Source organism: Octodon degus, unplaced genomic scaffold (assembly GCF_000260255.1).
Source record: "Octodon degus isolate 3935 unplaced genomic scaffold, OctDeg1.0 scaffold00150, whole genome shotgun sequence".
Taxonomy (NCBI): Eukaryota; Metazoa; Chordata; class Mammalia; order Rodentia; family Octodontidae; genus Octodon; species Octodon degus.
The window spans coordinates 3,193,785-3,203,497 of record NW_004524726.1 but is presented as its reverse complement, the minus strand read 5'-3'; positions in this window follow the sequence as shown (position 1 = coordinate 3,203,497).

The window sequence follows — 9,713 nt, the reverse complement described above, 5'->3', positions numbered from 1 at the left end:
TTTAAAGGTTTTATGCTTTTGTTTCCTGACTCAAGAATGGGAACAACATAGCAGGAAGATATGGTAGAGTAAAATTCTTTGCTTCACCACAGCCAGGAGGCAGAGAAGGTTTCAGAGAAGACGGGTCCAGGATCCCTATGTAATCCACCCAGACACACCCAGAGGTGTGCTTTACTATTGCCCAGGCAGCTCTCAAGCCAACCAAACTGATAAATTTTCTTAAGTGACACACTAATATTTATTAACCAATTACTGTATAGCAAATACTTTAGGAAATGTAGTCTTTATTGAGTTTTAAGGTAGATGTAAATATATGCATATTAATGATAAAAATGGGGGCTAAGAATAATAAATAATCTATTCCATGAAGCCATACTCCAAATGTCATTTAAATAGATGCTGGAATGGTAGGTTTAACATCATGAATGTGGTTGAAAAATAGTATTTATAGGGCTGGACAAATAGCTCAGCAGATTAAAGTGCCTGCCAGCAGGCACAGGTACCTGGGGTTCAATCCCCACACCTGCAGTGCCAGCCCTTCCCCTAGAACATTCTGAGATCTCAATTAGGACTGGGCATGGTGGCACGAGACTATAATTCCAGCTCTTGGGAAGTTGTAAACAGGTGGATCACTATCAGTCCAATCTAGTAGTGAGACCCTGAACACCCTGTAGACCCTTCCCTAAAAATAAAAAAAGCATTTATAGTTCTTTTTCTTGTGCTCTCCTTAGATAATACTTTTGCCTGTCATTTGTCATTTTTCATCAAAATCTTTCCAAGAAAAACATTGCTGAAATATTATCTTCTATTATTTAGGAAATGATCTCTGCTAGCAAAGATGATAATAGTTGCTAATGAGTACAACATATTTCCTCACAAAAAGTTCTTTTATGTATGAGAACCTTTTGTACACTGAGAGGAACACCCATAATTATTTGTTCTTTGTTTAATGCTCAGAGTACCACCCACACAAATATAATAAAATATTTAAAACTAATTTTAGCTTTTAAAAATAGGTTGTACATTTTCAATTCCACTAAAATTAAACTAGAATTATGGAATTATGATTGAATCATGTACTTTATTCAGAAGGCAGAGGAGACATACCCACTCTTATCACTAAAGTAATTGCTTAAAACCATCTCTGGGGTTTAATCAATTATTCATAACTTTTTTTGGCTTATCTTGCAAGTATTACAATATCATTATTTTGTTATAAGTTTAAAGTTCTAGTATATTACTTTATGTATTTCTGGTGTTGTTGTTCTCATACTTGACTAAAAAGAACAAAAGCAGGATGGAGTGCTTGATCCAGCCAGTGAATTCTTGGTGGACTCCTGGATGTGCCTTGCTTCTGTCTAGGTAATTCAGAATGGAGCCATTAACACATGCAGTGGGACATTAATCGTCTTTTAAAAAGAAGAATATTTTGACAACATTTGTTAGAATATGCATGAAACTAGAGGGCACTACACCAAGTGAAATAAGCCAGACACAGAAAGAAAAAATATGCATATACAGAATCTAAATCTTTTACACAGACAATACAACAGTGGAACTCATAAAGGCAGTAAACTGAATGATAATTCTAAAAGGCTGAAAGTAGAGGGAAAGGGAGGATACTGGTCAGAGTTTGCAAAATCTCAGCTAGGAAGAATAAGTTAAAATCTCTCACACAGGATGGTGACTGCAAGTGATGGTATTGTACTGTGGATTTCAAAATTGTGAAGAGAGGAATTTCAAGTTTTTAACCCTAAATTATATGAAATGATGGAAAACCTTTAATATGATTTAATTATCCATATATATGAGTATGTATATTACATGTACAATGCCAACATTTTATACCTATAAACATGTACAATAATTGATTGTTGAAAAATAAACAAAAATAAAATCTCCAAATGAGCCAATCATCTTTAAACTGAGATTCTTTTTCATTGTTGAATTTTCATTTTCATCAAGAAGATATTTTTGGCTGGGGAGAAAGCTCCGTGGCACAACACCTGCCTGGAAAGCTCAAGGTCCTAAGTTCAATTCCTGGTACCAAAAATAAAGATTTTTTAAAACTCATCCCTTAAAGTCTTCTTCTTAGCAGTAACTCTTAGTCATACATAATGCTTACATTCCTGGTAGGGAGTCGGTACGTGCACACTGTACATCTTATTTCCTGTTTTTCACCCCCTTTCCTTTACCTCCTGCTCCTCCATCCATTTCCGATTCCCTTCCTTTTTTGGTGCATATTTCGATACATACACTCTGCATTCCTTCTGTGGAGTTGGAACACATGTAGCACAGAGTTCAGTTCCTTTCCCTTTTCATCCCCTTCCATGCTCTCCTCCATCTCCTGAGCTCCTTCCCCTGTGAGAAAGACCAGCAGTATCTCCTTTCTTCCTAATACCTTTTATTTTGCCCTTTATTTATGACAGATTTTAATTGTTTGTTTCCTTATTATGAGCTGCACTTGTCAAAAACATGTTTGGCTTATGTCATTTAGTACTTCCTAAAAATATATTTATATTATTAATCACACTGGCTCATATGTGAAGCTCTACTTTGTCATTTGGTTCATTGTGTCGAATGCTTTCCTTTCTTTTTCCACTGGCAATTTTTACTTTTTCCACAATGACTGCGAATTGATCAGTCTTTTTGTTCTCGCTAAATTCTTACCTTTTAAAAGACTACTTGATTTGCTTATGCTTATTCTTCCTTTCCTGCTTATATGAAGAGAATTACAAGTAGTGCAAATAGACTAAAGCTGCTGCTTAGGCAGAGTGCAGCGGCTGGGATTCGATTGTGCAGTGCCGGCCCTGCCTGCAGGGTGCGTTGAGATGGCGATTGAGACTGGGCGTGGTGGTGTGCCCTATAATTCCAGCGCTTAGGAGGCTGAAAACAGGAGAATCACTCCGAGTCCCATCTACATAATGAAACCCTGTAGACCCTGTCTTAAATACAGGAGAAAAAAGAAAAAACCCAAAAAACACATAGTGTGCAAATATATAAAAACTGCACACGATTTCCTCTATTTATTAGAATAATTATACTCTTCCTATTTATCTTTTCTCTATTGCAATTTGTCTATGATTCATGCTAGTCTTTCTTATTTGAACACCACCATGTACTAATGCCTTTTTGCCTTAGTTTGTCCTGGAGTATATGTGGATATATGAATGGTCACTCTTGCCCTAAAGTTTCACTTTAAGTTGACTCCACCTCTCTTCTATCCATGATCTGCCCTCACTCTCCAGGATACCAGTGTATTCTAAATTTGTTGTTGAAGCAGTTATCCAAATAAAATTGTTTGTTACTAGTAGAGGAGAATGAGACCAAATTCAGAAACTAGAGATACACATGTGGGTTAATGAGAACCCAAAGTAATGTTGTGTCCACTGTTGAAACACTTTTAGGGAAAAAAGTTGGAAAAGTATTTATTGTTATGGGTTTTTAAAAATTTATTTATTTATTTATGTGTGTGTGTGTGTGTGTTTGAAACACTTTTAGGGAAAAAAGTTGGAAAAGTATTTATTGTTATGGGTTTTTAAAAATTTATTTATTTATTTATGTGTGTGTGTGTGTGTGTGTGTGTGTGGCCAGTTCAGCCCACCAGGGGGCGGGGCTGGCTGGCATGTGGTGCTGGGGGATTGAACCGCAGTCCCTGTGCTTTGCTAAGCTTGTTCTAAGTAGGTGCTTTAGACCACTGAGCCATCTCACCAGCCCCTGTTATGGGTTTTATTGATCTCTTCAATTTAGCTTATTAGCATATCCTACTATTTTCTTAGTATTTCCACTCAGCCTTTGTGCTGTATTGATTCTCATCCTCTAGGGCAAGGCACTTGCATTTTATCATGTCTCTCCTCCTTTTAATGAAAGAGGAATTTTGAAGTCAGGAATTACACCAATAATGCTTCATACACTCCTCCCAAATTAATTGTCAGTGTCAGTCAGCTATAGATGATAACTGAATCATTAGAATCTTAATGTGCAGGAGAGAATAGGGGCTGTCATTTGCTTGGATAATATCATGTCAGTGGCTGATATTCTCTTAATATACTCCTGTTGCAGAAACCAGCTAGATAGGAATCTTAAATAGAGAGGCACTCGAATCTTCCTACAATCTAAGTGGGAAATATTTTTTCAGTCTGGGGTGAGGGCAATCATCAGTGCTTGTTCAGACATTGATCTCTCCTGACTAATTTTGTGTCCTCGTTAACAATTCAGAGTGGAAACAGATGATGGAGTGTGTGAGGGTGTGGCAGCAACTGCACACAAAATGTATCAAAAGATGCTAGAGATGAAAGAGATAAATCCTAATTGTAGATGATGGATTTCCAAGGGTCTAAATGATGAATGGAGAAGAGTTGGAAAGAAAAATAACTAGAGACTAGGTAGACAAATTCACAAAAAAAACAACAATGTGGCTATATGGATCCTTAACACTGAATCACACAGTTGTAATGAATAAATAGCTCAATGACCAAGGATGGCCCAAAAGCTGAATGGTTTCTATGAATATTTCTCCAGAGTTAAATCAGAAAACTTACCTACTCAACTTTCTCTAAAATATAATTGTACATTTAAGCAGTCCCTGGCATTTAAAGGTTTGACTTCAGTAAAAACCACATTTTCCTGTACCAAGCATGAAACCTTTTCTATGCTTCATAGAGACATTATTAGAGCAGCTAGAAAGAGTGTTTTGAAGTATTAACCTCCTAACCAACACTATAGTCTTCAAATTGCATTGTTATATTTTTTTACATGGTAGTGTTCACGTGGCTATTTCAATTTTTAAACAGCTTTACCTGTTAACTAGAAAGGGAAAATGCAAAATTGCTAACACTAGTTCTCACAGATTAGAGGCCTCAGATACATACTATCTTTGAAAGAAGACAGAAAGTCATCAGTCATGTTGAGAGCATCACATATTTAGAATCACCCCAGACTCACTGTACCAAGTTTAAGAAGTAGATGTGGTAACAATGAATATGGTGAAAAACAATTTAATTAGCTATTGTATGCAACACTTTAGCCATTTGAGTCCAGAATCTCTCTTTATATGCAGAAACTAATTCAAGTAATTAATTTGTATGTACCTTTTCAGAGATAGGTTTAATATTTTATTTCTGAAAGCGTGGAGTTACCTGTATCTGAAAGGGAACTTAAAAACTAGTGGCACCACGAAAAATATCATCCTCATACATGTGCTGGCACGTAAAAATGCTCATGTAGCATCTGTCAAAAATAATAAGTGAATGAGACAATAATAAAATACACCTACTAATGCTGCCAGTTAAAAAAATCAAGGAACCAGCTGAATCAGGGCCCTGGTTTCTTGCCATCTGTCTTAGAGAAATTGTGTCTGGTGTCTGAGGGTGCTGATAATTTCACTCCGACTCATTGTGTTGCAGGGCCTCCGCCCTCCTGTTAACCTTCATTTGTTCGGACAGCTCCTGTCAAGGCCACATCTGTTCCTATAGTTACGCTCTGCACACATTCAATTTGCATTAGAAAACCATAAGCAGTGCCATCAATGATCAAGCATGTCTTTCCTTTAGGTAAACAAGCCTCTGTATAAGCTGCTAACATTATTTGTCATTTCCTTTAAATCATAAGTCCTGCTAGTTAAGACAATAGGAGGTACGTTTGGGTTAGTAAAGCACAAGCCCAGAAAGATGAGGTGCTGGAGTCCTTCACACGGGGGAACTCTGAGGGGAGGAGTCATTCTTACCATCTTCCTTTTCTTTAGTTTGTTCAAAATTTCACATATTTGAATTAGGCGCGGTCAGAGATGAACACATACCTGATTATTTATTATCACCAGTACTAGAAACATGAGATTTTACTAAGTTATTGGAGTTTTAACAATGACAACAGAACAAAGCGAGTGATGGTACAAACATGCTCATGGAGAGGTGGTGATGTAAGGGAATTGCACTCGTGTTGTTTGTGTGCAGCGACAACTTATTTTCTCCTCCTCATGTCTTTTTGCCATGGAGTAACTTCCTGAAACCAAGTTTATTTTACATAAACCAAGGTATTAGTAATATAACACCACTTATTTAACCCTCTGGCAGCTAATAACAACTTCTCAATGAGAGCTAGAGGAGAAAGATCACTTAGTGAGTTGGGAGAAGCTGAATGGTATGTGAATCATATGTGAACTGAAATTGGTAAGAAATATGACTCAGTTTCTGGAGGTTTTTTCATGTATTTATTTCTTCTGATATGCCTTATTCTTAACCTAACTGTATCACCAAATTATCTAACCAATGTGGAGCCTGAATACTAAGTTGTTTGTTTCAAGCAGTACATTTTACTGTTGATAAACTGAGGGAAAAAACTGATACACGTAAGTTAAGTGACTTATTCCAACAGCAATTTCAAGGCTGATTTTGGCTTAGCTGATTCTTAGTTTGATCTGTTACATATGCAGCACCACACAACAGAGGGCAATGTTCTAATAATGCTTGGAAAGGTTAAGAGAAAATATTCTACTTTTTGTATTTTATATTTTCTGCAATTATCTCCTCAAAGCACAACAAAGACATCAAGTGCTTCAGAGGGGGACAGGTCCTAATTCTGCACTGAGAGAACTATAATTTTAGTTTTTGACTGCTCTGATCTTTTTTTATCTGGGCAATAGTTTCATCCCAAAAATTTTGTAGAGCTTTGTTAAAACATTTGTGTTTTTGTTCAACACATCTATACTAAATACCTGCTATTTGTAAGACATTACCTTGAAAGTTGTAAATAGATTCTTCTAAATATGAGGCACTGCCTCTGGTCAGATTCATTCCACTTTGCACACAGCTTTGTTTTTTCATTTCAAAATCCATATTTCACTTGTTAACTGAAAAGACTTTACTAATAAACAGCATGTTTTGAGATCAGCAAGCATATTTGAGGTAGAGAAATTAGAAGAGAATATAAGAACCATGTAGGGTTTAAATGCTGTAAGAGAATTGGACTGATTGATACTATACTGAATGCTTTTATATTTGATCTTGCAAAATTTGACATGTCTACACTAAATTATGTCTTAGCACAATCACATTACACTTGTTTGTTGGAGTCTTGGTAGGCAAGTAAAAGGATTCATTTGAAGAATAATATGTGTAATGCTTGATGTGATGCATAATATAGAAGCAGTATTATTGTGATTTAAAGTACAAGGCTTCCATAGAAGTAGAGATTATGTGGAATATTTCTGGTTGCAGGTTCAATATATCATGTTCTTACAAGTGAAAATAACTTGCTTATTTTAGAACATCTTATTAATATGTGTCATTATTAAAGCCTCTTGGTACACATTCAAATATTAGAAGAAAAAAAATCTGCAGCACACCTGGTTGTATAATTGTCCTTGTTTTTAATAGCAAAATTATTGAAATTGCTGTTTACTTAAAAATGTTCACTTTATAGTTGCTGATCTTCTTGCTATTAAAAGACTTAAGCAGTTAGACATCATATTAATAGTGACCTGCTTACATATATATGTGTATATATATATATATATATATATATATTCATTGATTACCTATATTTAACATTGAAAAATAGGAGAAACTTACAGAATGTGATAATCATATCCTGTCACATAAGTCTTACCATTGTTACAAACCATACAAAGCCTTTTACTTCTAAAAGTTCATACAGCACATCTTAGCCAATATATTTTTGTCTGGGTCAAAATAAATGTTTAATGACATCATATTATGGGTAATGTAGTTATGATTTTCTTATTGTTTTACTCTCCCTGGGATAAAAGATTACTTTTGGTCAATGTTGCAGATGCACACATCTCCTGGTGGCTGGTGTTTTTCTTGTCTATGTCTTAATTTAAGGCGAATGACAATAGTGGGAGGTAGTGCTGGCCATTCGCAGAGGCAGGAAGGGAAGCAGGTAGGACGTGAATCACATGCCAGCTGCACCCTCTATGCTATAAGGGGTGAGGAGTAGGGAACATCTTGTCACCTCTTGATTTGTCTGCAAGATCTCAACAGCAATGAATCCCTATAGGACTTAGCACTAATTGTTATGAATAGTAATATGTCACTATAATTGCATTCTTGAAATTTTGCTCTTTAACTTGAGAGCTTCTATAGGTCTATGATTTCATATGTTGGACAGGTCAAAGTAAAATGGTCATGTCACTTGGATATTGGGCAGTGAGCTCCATGGACTGGAAGATTGCAGAGATAGATTTTTGGTGACCTCTTATCTCACCTAACCTATTATCATTTGACAATTCAGTTTAACAGCCAGACATGAATTCTAGGTTTATTGCCATGAGAAATTCATTCAGCTTCGTTTCAGTTGTCTCTTCTGTAAAGTGATAATTTTATATTTAGATTAAATATGTTTTTAAGATGTTCTCAAGATCTTGCATGTTATGGATGATGGTGTCTTTGCAGCTTTCTAAATGTGATCTTCCATTGTCTCATGGCAGTTAGAATCTGCTGCTGGGTTATATTCAATGAATTTATTTAAAAGGAGAATTCTGGGATTTCTCAGCCAGAGGCCCAGAGTGCTATCTGAAAGTCAACATTTTACAAAAACTTTCCAGGAGGCTGGAAGGCGTAGAAATATGTGGGACCTGATTGAATTGTTTCAAATGTTCTCCATTTATTTGTCATAGCTGAGTGACATCACATAGCCTCTCTTCCCCAATAGGGTTGTAGAGAATGCTCTGGGGAGGGATCAGTTTAATCTACCCTAGGACCTTCAAGTATTCAACTAGTAAATCCACATTTTATTGTTTTAAAAAAGGACAGTATATTCCCTACATGCCTGGATTAGTTTAAATATCACTTCAGGCTTGCAGAGGGAATCGGTTATATGACCCTAGCTTTAAGGATGGAGAAATAGAGTGGTGGCTGGTAATTTAACATTTGAGGAGACTGAATGGGTTAGAGCTGATTTAAAATCAGTAAAGGCAGCAGGGACAGATGGCTTCAGCCTCACATTTTATGTGTTTTTAAACGGAAAAAAATGTTCTATATTTTCATGAGACATTTTTATTCTCTTTTCAAAATGCAGAGCTTCTTCTTACAATAATGACACATATTCTAGAACAGCAGAGTCATGTTAGTCCCTAGGAATTGAAATTAGTTATTTATCAGTGGGATAAATCACGCCTGGCAGCCATAAGACAAATTTCTCTAAGGCCTCATTAACACTTTTACAAAGTCCAACTTAAAGGAAGACTCTTTCACATTTGTGACAATTTAACGCAGACTATAGTATGAGAACGATCATCAGAAGCTTGGTGAAGAAATGTTCTCTCTCTCTCTCTCATTTATTTGCTTATTCCTTTATTTGTTTGTTTATTTACTTATTTATCTATTTGGTACAAGGTCCCATTATGCAGCTTGGACTCATACTGATCCTCCTGCCTCTGCCCCACTTTCAGTTTTACTGGCCAGCACAGCACGCCCGGGGTTCTGGGGCCTGCTTGGCATACGGTGCCAGGGATCAAATTCTAGTTCTCAGGAAGACTGACTTCCTGGGGGCATCAGGCTTGAGCTCTGCTGGGGACCAGCTGACCTGGGACCAGGTGTCACACAGAAAAGGGCCTCACTCTGTGCCTCCTACCATGTTCACTTTAGCAGTGCCTTAGTGAGGAGCAGGGAACAATTCTGTTACTGTATTAACTTTATTTAGTTCATTCACTTGAGAAACTAACCGGTTTTTACTTTTATCAAGAATGATGTATG